Source organism: Excalfactoria chinensis, chromosome 3 (assembly GCF_039878825.1).
Source record: "Excalfactoria chinensis isolate bCotChi1 chromosome 3, bCotChi1.hap2, whole genome shotgun sequence".
Taxonomy (NCBI): domain Eukaryota; kingdom Metazoa; phylum Chordata; class Aves; order Galliformes; family Phasianidae; genus Excalfactoria; species Excalfactoria chinensis.
Genome location: NC_092827.1, coordinates 14022766 through 14036790, shown reverse-complemented (window position 1 = coordinate 14036790; position 14025 = coordinate 14022766).

Sequence of the window (14025 nt, the reverse complement as noted above, 5' to 3'; positions counted from 1 at the left end):
GGGCGGGCTCGCCCAATCCCCGCCCCTCGCCGCGGGGTGGGCGGGGCCGAGGGGCTCCGCGCTCGGCGGCCGCGGCCCGGCGCGGGGTGCGGGAGGGGGAAGATGGAGCCCCGAGGGGCGGCGCCGGTGCGGGGCGATGCGGGAGCGGGGCGGCGCGGGGATGGGCCGGCCTCGCTCGGGCCGCCCGGCGCCGAGGTGGGGCCGGGGCCGCGCGCAGGTAGCGCTCGGGGCCCGGAGCCTCGCCCTGCGGCCGCGAGGGGAAAAGGATGCGGGAGGGGCGCGGAGAGGGCGCTCGGAAATAGACGGGAGCACCTGAGAGGAAACGGCACCTTCCTCCCGGGGGGCGGCGGCAGCTGCGGGGCTGCGGGCGGGGCGGCGGCCCTCCGGAGCGCGGCTGTGCCGAGAGAGGGCCGGGGGCGGCCCGGTGCCACGGGCCACGCGGCGGCTGAAGCTGGAAGGGCCCTCCGGGTGCGCCGTGCCCGGCCCTGCTGCGGCGCGGACACCCAGAGCACGGCGCACCGCGTGTGGGCTCCTGCGGGGATACCCGAGGAGGAGACCCCGCAGCTCTGGGCAGCCTGGGCTCCGTCACCTGCACCGCACTAAGTGCTGCCTGCTGCCTCCCGAGCTCCGCTTTGTGCCTCTCGTCCCGGCTCCGGGCACCACGGACAGAGCCTGGCCCTGCTCTGCCTGCTCCGTTCGAGTGTCTCTGGGCATGGAGGAGACGCACCTGAGCCGCCTGTTCTCCAGGCTGAGCGGTCCCAGCTTCCTCAGCCTGTTCTCACAGGAGAGGTGCTCCATCCCCATCATAACGAGTTCTCAACAGCCGGGCAAAAAAAAAAAAACACATCTCTTCCAACTTCTGACTTCTGGGAAGTCCATCTACCATGGCTGCAAGCCACAGTTTTTCCTTTACTAAGGGTCTGCTTCTTATATACACAAACCTGAAGCAGTACAACCATAAGTGCCTTTCCAATAGGCTCAGCTTGCGGTGGTTTCCTTAAAGAAAGCAAGAAGCGACGTGGTGCCAACAGCAGCAAACCAGTGTGTGGCACAGCTCTTCCCCCTGCCCAGTAAGCGCTGTAACACAAAGCAAAGTGAAGTCCTCGGTGACCTGGTGTGAGGACATGCAGCAAGCTGCCAATGAGCTTGTGCAGCAGGGTTAGCTCTGAATGGTTCTGCTTTAGTAACCTGCTTTCGTATTGGAGTCCTCCACTGTGTCAGTGTTTTTCTTCTTATGAACTAAGTTTCTTGCATTAATTGCTCTGAACGGTGGAGGAGCCTCCGATGGAACTTACTGCTGTGAATCTGTAACTGCTCAGGAATAATGGATCTCTTGGCAGAAAGCTGCAGGCTATTCCTTGAACTTTATTCAACATTTAAACTATAAGCATTGTATATTTTGCCTGTAATCATGCTAAACGTACGCGTTTTGCCTGTGTATCACGCTGATCATGTAGCTTCCCGCAAGCACAAGACTATCACCTTGATTTTAAGTACATGAGAAATGGAAATGAAATGTTTTGTCTTCCTAGCTGGAAGAACAGCTAGGTGAGTGATTTGCATAGCCATTTAAGTTCACAATTAGTTCTAATTGGTAGTAGCAGGAAAATTGAGGTAAGTGTAATTATCTGAAAACATCCGGAGCTTTTCTTACTGAGTTGAAGACCACACTCTCCCCTTATGTTTTAGCTTGTAGTGTGGTCTTTTGTCTGCGGTTAAAGAGACGGGTTAATAGCTACAAATAAGTGGTTTTAATTAGTTTTCTTCCGTGTGTGACAGGCAATTACAAGTGTGGTAGCATCTGCAGCTCCAGAAGCAGTCACACAGTGTTTCTGTAAGTAAAGCAAGGAGCTGCTTTCAGAAAGAAAAACACCCACACCTTTTCCCAATCAGTTCTGAATCAGTCCTGTCAATGTAAACCCTCCAGACATGTAAATACATGTAAGTAACTTCATGGGAGTGCAGTGCCACCGGGCTCAGTCTGCAATAGGCAATACGTATGTGTATATAAAGGCTAAGCTTATTTATCTGATTCAATAAGCAGACATATCCCAACACACAAATATTTGCAGGTCTTAATCTAAACTTTCTCACCTGAAACTGCGGAAGGGCCGCTATAGAGGCTGCCCATAGCTGCTTCTGAAGCACGGTCTGGTCGCAAGGAATGATTCTAAATAAATGCAGACAGGTGGTGTCACTGGGAGTTGCATGGAATACATGCGGCGAGGAATCGACCTGCTGAATGAGGCTCTTGGACTCAATTAGCAAACTGTCTGAAAATAAGCTCATACTGTCATGGCATACAGAATCAACTGGTTTTAAAACAGACCTTGTTTTTTCCACTGAGTTAAATTCTTTTTCCAACGCACATGCTGAGAAAATACAAAAATGTGTTTCCTCGCGTGGCTTCAGCATCTTCAGAGTTCGAACCTGAAAGACATATTTATTTATACGGTAAACTCCATTATCATTACAAATAGTTGTCAGCTAAGGCATTATGTTGCGTGATTGCATCTGTCCAAAGTTTCCATTGGAAAAAAATGCAGTGTTTGGAGATGTTCTTGTGCTGTTATTTAGGAAGGTGTATGTTAGACAATGACAAAGAATTGTGTCTTGAACATAATGGTCCCTTTGTAGTGATGGGGCAGATGGGTTACATGAAAGAACAAAAAGGTTCCTGCCCCACAGAGCCTAAAATCCAGGTTTTTGATTAAAAATGAGGCACGCAAATGTTGGCTGGGAAGAAATTAACAGGAAAATAAGCAATTTATGCTGTATTTTTGGTATTGGCTACAAATTGTATGTTGAGGGCTTTCACAGGCGTTACGATCAAACAAGGTCTGCTGGTGTTTTTAAACAGATTTCATTACCCATTTTTAGCATTGCTGAGAATTCCCTCCCTCTGTGAAAAGGCTGTGTTGTCTGTCGGACAGTGAGACATTGGCTGGGGAACAGCAGCACTCTGCTTTGCTCTGACACACTGACAGCACAACCAGCCTTGAAAGTTGTATGCAGAAATCTTTCATGTGATGCCATGACAAAGCAGGTTGGAAAGAAGCTAATGTACCCAAAGTAGGGAACATATAGGAGTTCCTGGTCATGTAAGTGGAACAGTTTTCAGTAAACATTACTTACTTTCATGCTGTTGGATGTATTTGTATATAGCGAGCAAGAAGCAGTACTTAGAAACACAGAATCACAGAATGGTTTGGGTTGGAAGGGACCTTTAGGATCACCCAGTTCTAACCTCCCTGCTGTCGGCAGGGTCACCTCCCTCTAGACCAGGTTGCTCACAGTTCCAGCCTGGGCCTTGAATGCTTCCAGGGAGGGGACATCCACAACCTCTGTGAGCAACCCGTCCCACTGCCTCACCTCCCTTGCAGTAAAGAATTTCTTCCTGATATCTAATTTAAATTTATCCTCTTCCACTTTAAAGCCATTTCCCCTTGTCCTGTCACTACCTGCCCTTCTAAAAAGTTCCTCATCTTTGCTGTAGCACCCCCCCTCCTCCTACTTCATGAGGAAATTCCACCAACAGCTGTCAGTCAGAGTTCAGGAGGGGATGTATTGGTTTAGATAATCCCCAGAGAGGGGTTCAACTTACCATGAACTACCGGTGTTCCAGAAGTGCTCACAGTTTTGTATAAAGATGAGCTCAAAAGCATCTCAGCCCCAGAGAGGTCGCTTAGTCTGTCCGAATGCTGTAGCCTCGATGTAACAGACGTTTCCTGTAAATAGTGCTTAGCAGAATGACCGTGTAAGATATTGGGTTGTTTACAATACCAGTCTAACCATGTGACACTAAACAATGAAGAACCAAAGGAGAAGATCTGTGGAGAGGATAGGAAGAGGCAGTGGGACAATGTTATCAGATGCATCTCACAGAGTACAGTTTTCTTTCCTCTCTCTGCTCGGTAAGATAGCGCTGAGAACACATTCACAATCAGAAGACAGGAACAATCCTTAGAACTTCTTTTAGCCCAACAGACAAAGAAGAAAAGAAGTTTCAGTATTAGCTCTAGAGAGATTATCCCTTTTCCAGAGTAAAGTCTTATTTTAGCTTTACCTCTCTGGCTTCACTTAGGCTAAAATATCTGAGACTTCATTCTAAAGAGAAAAAAGTTTCTGCAGAAGCCAACGCCAATCAAACCAAGTCAAAATTTCTGCGATTGGATTTTGCCATTTGTGGCCAGGTCTCGCCATTCCTCCAACGCAGCCTCCTGCCATTCCTTCAAGTATTTCAAACATTCCAACGCAATAAGTTTCACATGCATCGCCTGTTCACTAATCTAATGTAATCTCTAATTAGTCAGTTCTGCTATATTGGTAATTTGGTGCCCCGTGTGATTCCCGTTAATGTCAGTAGGAACTCTTTAATGATGGCACTGCTCATCGTTAGGTCCTGTAACATTTGTTTTCTCTTTAGTTATTAGCAAAAAAAAGTAAATACTTTTCTACATTGATTTCCTATTTCTTCTTCATTCCTGCAGAGCAAAGAAGCCTCTCCACTTTTAAGGCAGTAACCATCAAAAACAAACAAGCATTTGGGCCAACTTTCTTTCATCTAAGCACTTAAGTTTCGTAAGTTCTGTGATGGGGAAATGCTTTAGTGCCACCTGGGAACTTAAACTCCAGCTCAGCCCATGTTGCTTTTCAGTTACAGTGCTGTTAGCAAAGTCAAGCAGGGCTTGTGCAGAGGGATGTGGGAAAGCTCACTAGACTTTTCAGCTGTAAGTAGCAGCTCTCAGGTACGGATCTTAGAAATGGTAATTTCCTGACTAAAGGAACTCGTGCCTGCATGACAAGGACGAAACAACTGACTTGAGCAGCAAGACACTGCTCTAATAAATGAGCCTCCTTTTCAAAGCAAATCCTATTCATGAAATAATTTCTGGGAAAACAATACAAACTGACAGTGCAGTGTTTTCGGTGGAAATAACTTCAGTGCAAGTGGGGTATTGTTGTCACCGATGATTGAAAAGTTTAGGCATTAGAGGCTCTTTTTCAGAGCTGCAATAAAAGCAGTGATCCTCAAAGCTAAATTATGAGTTCAGAAATTGTTGTTTTGAGCTTAATTAGGTATGTATAATACTGTGAGATGTGTCAATGGGGTGGGAATCTACTTGTCAATCTATCAAACAGTCCTCAGGATCTGACAAGGTTACCTATTTTACTGCCCCAACTATTTTGAAAAAATCATACTAAATTCTTATGAATAAATGTACCACTGATAAATCATTTAGTTTCCTGTTTAATTGCTACAGCCCCATGGAAATAACTGCTTTTAACAAGATCCTCGGGTTTCCAGGCTGTCTCCTGGCTGAAAGGAGAAACCTGACTTTTCCTGATATCTGATGTTACAGGTTCTCAAACTGATCCTTGCCACGCAGAGAGTTCAGTTCCCAGGATCCCTCCCACTTGCCCTAGGTGAGTGCAATAAGATAGGACTAAGACTCTTCTTTGTTTGGATAGTTTCTGAAAGAATAGCACACCTTATTCTTGCCAGAGTTGCTTAAGATTTACTTTTAATTCCAAGATAAGGTTGGAGAGTAAGGTAAGTTTATTCTAAGAGAAAAGGTTGACGTGTAGGAGGGGATGCAAAGTACGTAACAAAAATGCAGTTTAAAATGATGCTTACCAAATAAGTTTTCCTTTCAGTTGCATCATGTTCACAGCTAAGGCAGAGAAAGGGAGAACTGTGGAACTTTCTTTTCTGTCCCCTTGGAGCAGCTTGCCCTGTATAGCTTTCTAAGACAATATGGTCATTGCCACTCAGATCAGGATGGTTCTTTCTGTTCTGAACAGCATCCACGTTCAGTCCAGATTATCATTCTGTTTGGTCAGAAGTGGGAACATTTCCTTGAGGAGTTTCTGAAGTCAGTCCTTATATGTTCACTTAAGCTTAAATTTCTCTTTTGGAAGATTTTTGTCATAAGATCTTCACGGTCCATTCATGTTACTAGCCTTATTGCCATTCACTTTACACTCTGTATAAAAGTTGCACCTGTTAACAGGATAGGTTTATTCCTGTAACACATAATGCTCACTTCTAATATCATTACCACTGTCTCCTCTACACATGGCTTTGAAGCTCTTGCTCTGAAAATTCCTCCCTTACTTCTTCTGACTCTGACACTGGAGCTAGCATAGCTTGAGGTACTTCCTCACTGCCAGCAGGCCGTACAGCGGAGAGAACCAGTGGTATGTGCAGAAATAGGGCTGTCAGCTGATGAATGGAAAGGAGGTACGGGGGATGCCACCTCCTGGAACAGCCCAGTGCAATTAAACTTGTCACTGAGTCAGAGCCCAAATGTTTCTGCATTTGTTCCAGGACCCACCTGCTCTTCTCTTTCTTTGTCTGGCTTCAGTCATCAAGAAATTGCTGCCATATGTCCTAAGAGGAAGCCTTCATTTTTCAGAGCAGCGGGACAAGGGAATTTTGCTCAGGTTAGAGACCTGAGAAGAAGTGATCCTGGAGCCTCACACCAGCCAGCCACTGAGCATAAAAGTACTTCACTGAGACTTAACTTTGCTAGTTATGTCTTGATGTCCCATCTGACAAGAGGCCTTCTGCAGGCATCTGAGCCTTGTCCAACACATATTCATGACAGGTATTGTCCAACACATATTCATGACTAGATTCTAGATCTTTAGATTCTAAAATTCTAAATGACTACAGTAATGTAGTCCCCCCCCTCAAGACACACGAAACCTTAGTGAGTAACAGTTGGGCACAGTAGCAAGTAGAGTTTCTGAGAGCTACTTCAAGTCATGAACAAACTCAGATACATGTTCTCTCTCCATTATTCCCATATTTGTAGTGGCAGGAAATTTAACCTGTCTCTAGAATATATCATCCTTGCGGGGCATATTTGAAACAGGGTCATGAAAATGCAAGTAGCCCGAATGAAGTGTTCCATCTCTTCTTTTAAGCTGGTAGCAGCTACCTGTGTTTGAACAGTGAGATACATGTCTGCATATAACAAAACCAGTTCGTAACACCAGCTTGCTCTGCTCTTACAGAGATCAAAATATCATAGCATCATTTCACAACATTTTGCCTACATAGCTTTGATGTGGTGAGCAAATCTGCCTGACACATCACTTCTTGATTTACTTCATCCTCTTCTTAATTTTGATGTTTTTATTTAGCTTTATGATTGTGTTTGCTTTTAATAAGGAGTAGTGAGCACTAAAGATTTCATAGCAGCACCGGCTCTGTCTCCTCCTCTTGTTTAAATATGAAGTACAATTACAACATTGAGAAAACAATGAAGAGCTTAACTGTTCTCAGTTTCCATTTGAAAGTACCACGTTATAATGAAATTCCATGGGAAAAAATGTAGAACAGACAAAAAAAACTAAAAACACACCATTACTCTGTGAAACTAATCACCAGAACATGGCAGCCGTGCTGAAGGTACATAAGCATCAGCAACAGTAGACATCATTTACAATTACAGGGGATGTAAGTCTTTAAGCTCTGGGCTTTTAGTCCTTGAACTAAGCCATTGTTAGCTGTTCTGTGGAAGAAACATGTATGCATGGAATGTAGTTTGCTTTTCAGAGTTTTTGCTCTTTTTGTGAACCACTTGGCTACCATCAGAGAGGACGTGAGAGCACTGATCTGATCCCCAGGCACAGTGAAGGTGCTTCATCTCTTCCTAAATATACCCAATTCTATTACAGAACTACTGTGACAAAGTGAAGAAATACTGACTTTGAGATCGTGCAGCTCATAACATTACAGGGTTCTCCTCAAGCTGAATGGAGCACTGTTCCTGCAATGCTCCACTCGGCAGAGTGCTATGAATCGTATGATTGATGGTTCTGGGGGCTGCACTCCCTGCTGCTTTAAACAGGAAGCTCTTCTACGATCATTTCAGCTCAGCAAACGAGGCCATTTCCTTAACAATACAATAACAGGAATTTGATCAGAAGCTTCAAAATTCGGCTCTTGCAGGTTGCTTTCATTCTTGCATTATCCCCACTTACTAGTTATGAAAGTTGTGCTTGTTTAAAAAAATAGGCTTTTCGTATTGATAAATGTGGCTTTTTTATGATATCATCCTATTTTTGTCTTTTTGATTGTTTGTTTGTTGGCCTGGGCCAGATTTACATTGCCAACATATGATTCTGCAGGAAATACTTCTAGGAGCTTTTCTTACCCCTGAGTGATTCACCAAGAGAACAGGAGTTTTAGACACACATTATTCAGCATGTGGCTCAAGAGGCAAGACTCAGCCCTACCTGTTTTCATTTGCTAACCTCTACGCGGATACAAGAAGTATTACAGCAAAATATAATGGAATGCTTTATACCACAGAACTAAATTACTAGCCTTGTTTTTTACTGGTAAGATTTCCTTTCAGGAACACCAGGCCAGGGATGTCAGTGAGAAAGTCTGGAGCTCTGAAGACTTAACTTCAGCAGAGGAGAATTGAGTTAGGAAATAAATAAGCAAATAAAACATACACAAGTCCATGGGACCTGATGGGATTCACCCATTTGTGCAGGACTGCTCTTAATTACATATGAAAGGTCACAGTGATGGGAGAAAGTTCCTCAGACAAATAAGGAAGTAAATGCTATCTCAGTCTTTCAGAAGGGCAAGAAGGATGCAGTGAACTACATCCTGCTGGCTTCAACTTGGTCCCTGGGAAGGTGACAGAGCAAAAGGAAATGTTTTTCAAACATATGGACAAGATGGTTGGGAGTTTTCAGTATGGATTTAACCAGAGGAAATTGTGCCTGACCAATGTGGCTTTGCAGTTAAGGGGAAAGTGATGGATGTTGTTTATCCCTACTCTAGCAAGGCTTTTGACATCAATTCCCATAGCACCTGCATGGACAAACTATGATAGAGTAGATAAATGGACAGTGAGGTGGAATGAAAACTGGATGAGATGCTTTGACCAGCAGCACCAAGTCCAGATGGGGGCCTGGCATTAGTGCAGAACCACAGAGGTTGGTACAGGGGCCAGTGCTGTTTGACTTCATCATTAAGGACCCAGGCAATGGGACAAAGCACACCCTGAGCAAGCCTGAAGATGGTACGAAGCTGGGAGGAGTGGTTGATAGACCAGGTGGGTGTGCTGCCATTCAGAGGAACATCGACAGGCAGAAATGGGCAGACAGGAAACTCATGGAGTTCAACCAAGGGAAATAGTGAGTCCTCCACCTGGGCAGGAACAGCCAGGTACACAGTACACACTGAAGGCTGGAAAACAGCTTTGCAGAAAAGGACCTGGGAATAAAAAGCTGACCATGAACCAGCCACGTGCACTTACAGCAAGGAAGACCAACAACACCCTGGGCATTGCCAACAGGTCGAGGGTAGGAAATCATCTCATCTAGTGAGTGCTGCATCCAGTTCTGGGTTCCCCAGCACTAGAGAGGTGCGTGCATCGTGGAGCAAGTTCTGCGAGAGAAAGGTGACACAGAGTGGAGCATGTGTCATACAAGGAGAGGCAGCTGGAATTGTTTAGCTGGGAGGAGGGAAAGCTCAGAGAGATCTTATCTCTGTGTGTAAATAGCAAAAGGAAGGTAGTAAAAGAACCAGAAGAACCAGCATCTTTTCAGTGCTGTCCAGTCAGAGGACAAGAGGCAATAGGACAAACTGAAAGACAGGAAATTCCACTTACATAGAAGGAATACCCTTTTTACAGTGAAGGTAGCCAAACACTGAAGCACGTTTCCCAGAGGCACTGAGGAGTCTTTTGCCTTGGGGATCCCCATATTCCAACTGGGCAAGGCACTGAGCAACCTTCTGTGCTTGTTCCAGGTTTGATCAGGGTGCAGGTGGAGCCAGGCAATCTGATGGCGTCCCTTCTAGCCTCAGCTATAACTATTCCATGCTTTTATCAAATTTAGGGCAGCCTGAAAGTTTTCAGATCAAGTTTGTCCTTCCCAAGTGGAGCCCATCAGCCCAAGGAACAAGGCACAGCCTCAGGTTTCATTGTTGCCTGAGTGTTAATAGTCGTGAATACAGGATTGGTGCATAGCAGAAATGACGTACATGCAGACAAAGGTTGAAGAGCAGACTTCAACACTTCCCTTTGGCAGCCTGTTCCAAAACTCTAGTAGATGACCTCCAAATTGGAATTTCCAAGTGAAAAGAGACCTCCGACAGAAAAAAGTTCATAAAATCCTTTTAAATTGTTGTTGAAGTCTCTTCATTCAAGGAACCTGCTGGGAAACGGTATGATTCAACAATGCACAGAGTCCTATTGTTAATATATTTGAAGAACCTGAATAACCTGCCAACTCCTAGAAATAGCTAATTGTGGCTTTTAGGTATATGTGCAATGATGTCATTGGATAAAGGGGAAATACACGGAGATGCTTCTCTCCACTCTTTGACTGAATCTTTTTTCAGAAGTTAACTTATACTTCCAGGCCTTTGGAATTGTCTGGCCTGGTGCCACAACCTGGGTAGTGCTATGGAGAGAGCTCAAGTCAGTTACTCCTTTCCTTGCCATGAAAAAAGAGCAGTTCTTTTTCTAGCTGTGCTTAAACCTACTCTGGATTAAATTCTCTTTACCCCCCTTTTTTTTACCCTTCATTTCTCCTCTCACCTCCCTGTGGGTCATGGCACAGCACACACCTATAGGCACACTGCACTAAAGCTTTAGGTCCTCTCTTGGATCCTGAAGCCTTTCTTCCTCTGTGTGCTCCTCAGCAGTTCAGACATTTCTCTTGTATCTGCAAGGTAACCTGTGCAGGCCTTAACAGAGATACAACAACTTCCCTGCTTTATCCTGATAGACTCCAGTTGTCTCCTTTTTGGCCGATGTGAACTAATCTGTCCAGAAAAAATGCAAACACTTTCTCTTTCCTCTTCAGTAACAGATGGGTTCTTGCATGGTTGAGAAAGAAGGTGAAGACCTGTATTTCTCAGACATAGAATCATAGAATTACCCAGGTTGGAAAAGACCTTGAAGATCATCAAGTCCAACCGCAGCCTAACCAGTACCCCAACTCTAAAAACCCTCTGCTAAATCATATCCCTGAGCACCACATCCAAACGGCTCTTGTGCTTCCTTGATGATCCTTCTTCAAACTGTATTATGGAAGAGGACTAACAGCGTCTCCAGCATGGAGGTTCTACACGAGAAATAAAAAGGCATTCTTGTTCTAGCCTTTTACCCTGAAAGGAGAGAGATGTCACAGAAGTCAGTTAAATTATTGAGTCTTGGCAAATGTACGCAAGTTGAGTAGGAGTAAAGCTGCATCACGTAAGATAAAAAATATTTACTACTTCAGTCCTTGTAATCCGTAACTATTTACCTCATGTACATGAAGCCTCCCGCAGATTATTAAAAAACATGTCAAAATCTCATCTATTAAATTTTGCAGCACTATACAGTAGAAATGTACGTGTGCGTTTTATACCTGACATGAAAAAGCCTGTTGACAGGTATGCTTGTTTTGAAGGGATTATATGATGTATGCTCTTTGATTGCATAACTCTCATATTTGCTATGTACACACTTTGGTTTGTCTGACAAGTTGAGAAGGGCTCTTTCTGTTTTTTTATCCCTTGCTGCCTTCTGGAACGTATCCCAGGTCATAATACCCACGTGCATGCTGTGCCGCTTGGAACTTGAAGCTCTGCTATCCCATGAGGAGCACTGTACGTTTCCTCCAGGATCCAGTAGAACAGCTTATTTCCCTTTGGGAAAGGGTACTTTGCTTTCTTGATTAAGCCAAAGCTACAGACTATTTAAATCCTTCCAAAATCTGCCCTTTGCTAATCTAGCACAATACTCAGCCTTTCATACATACTGCTGTGTGGAAAAACAAAAGCATGGGTTTTCTTTATGCCTGCAAGCCTTGTATTTTTACTGGGGAACAACGCACAGACACACTGTACAAAGAAACTATGGTGCTAAGCAGGAGAGAAATCAGAAAGAGAGGATGCAGTATGGATATGGAGCATCTAATACATAGCTACCTGGTGGGTTTTTCAGAGTAGGATAACTATCATTGCTATGTTGTTCATATTTTCTCTGCCAAGAGAGCAATACCAATGAAACTGCCTCAATACTCCAGTGTCTCAGTTAGGAAATGGCAGAGACTGGCTACCCCAGCTTGGTGTCTGGTGCTAGTTAGTTAGACTTGATAGATACACACCAAGTTACAAGGAACGCATCTAAAGCATTAGCTAGCTTTTCTCAATGGTCTAAAATGGAGTGGAATACAAATTCCCACTTGATTTCACCATTTGAAGTGGTAACCTCAAAAAAAATGATTGCTTTGTCCCGAAGGAGAGTGCTGGGAAACATTAATGCACAGCTATTTGGGTAAAGCTCCACTTCACCGTGTTCTGAAACAAAGGAGCAGCCCTGGGATAGCTGAAGCCTCTCACTGGTTTCACTGCCTTTCAGAATTTATGGGGAGCTGAACCTGCCACCTCCTGACAGACCCTGAAAGTATCCTCAAACAACACAGGATAAGCCAAACATTTTGTTCTTAGTAGCTTAAAGGCAGCAGAGTTCCACAGTCATAAAGCTATCACACAAGCAATGCCGATCTCAACCAAGAGAGGCGAGTGAAATTAATGTCAAACGTGTTTGATTCCCTGCTCCTTACAGCAACTTGAAGTGATCGACTACAACCATCTACAGTGTCAAGCTGCAAAACACCTTGCAACACACTGCCCTCATTTTTGCAGCCCTCACGGTCTGTATCTGCTTGAGCTTCCACTGTCTTATGCTGTTCTTCTGCCTGGAGTGTTTTGTCACAGATTAGTTTTTGGGCTTCACTGGCCAAGCTTGTAGTTGCTATGTGGAGCTATATGTCATGTTTAAACAGCACCATTCTAAATTCACAAAGTGTACAAGAAAATATGTAAGAAGCCCCATAAGGTTGCTAAGGAAATGTAAAAAGACTGTTAAACTGTATGAGTGCGTGCAAACAGGCCAAAACTCAGACTGCTGGGACGCTCACTCTGGGACGTGACTTCTGAGTTCTTCTGCATCTGAGGGTCTTCTTTTCCCTGACCCCTCTTTTCCATTAAGTGTGGACATCAGAGTTTGCCTGACCACTATGTGAGACCAGACGTGCATCCTGTGACGTGCTTGGTTTTGCCTTTTTCATGTTTTTAGGGGAGCAGGAAACAGCAGACTGAAGTGCTGGAGGAGTTTGGGATGCCTGCTTCCAAAGCTGGAGGGTTGCTCATGAAATGAGCATCATACATCCTTGCATCCACAGCAGCTGCCTCTCAGAGCCCTGGCAAAAGTGCCAGTGCTGTGACGTGCACACACTCACATTCCTGCATGAGTGTTTATGGACCTTCGCCTCTGAACCAACAGTCAAAGTGTTTTCTATATACTTATGATAACTTTCTTTTAGTTTTTTGCCCTTCAATTTGGATACAGAATAGCATTTTCTTCTGGCCTGACAGTACAGGTGACCTGGCTCTAGCACTCCTCAGAAGGTGGCTTAGATATTAGTCTCTCTGCTTTTATAGTGTCTGCCACGGGAAGAAACAGCCCATTCAGTGTTCCTCCTCAGACAGCAAGACACAGATTTTCAGTGTGAGAATTAATTACTTCCATGTCACAGAATGAATTTGCAGATTCTGTTTTGTGTCATTTCACTTGCGATCTCAGCAGTCCTTAGAGCTGCCCGGCTAAAAGTGTCAAAGCAGCAGCAGCCCATATTGTGAAAAGGTTATTTTTATTTCTCACTTGGTTGAAGTCTCCTCTGTAGGCTTACTGACCTCCTAGGGAAAGTGATTTGCCTCTCAGCACTAATGTGGATAAGAAGATAATTAGGGTCTCTGCCAGGTCACTGTTTCACTTTCTCACTACTTGGGCAACCTGCTTGGTTAGACATCCTAGATATCCTTGACTGGGGAAGAGAGGCAGCCAGCATGGCCTGAGCATTCTTTCACTCCGTGCAAAGCATTTAAAAGCCTTCTGAACATTTATTCTGTAAGTGAAAGGAGAAATGTTCTCGATTACTCAGGAGTCTGAACACAAATCACACTATCCATAGACCAAACCCATTGCCAAACAT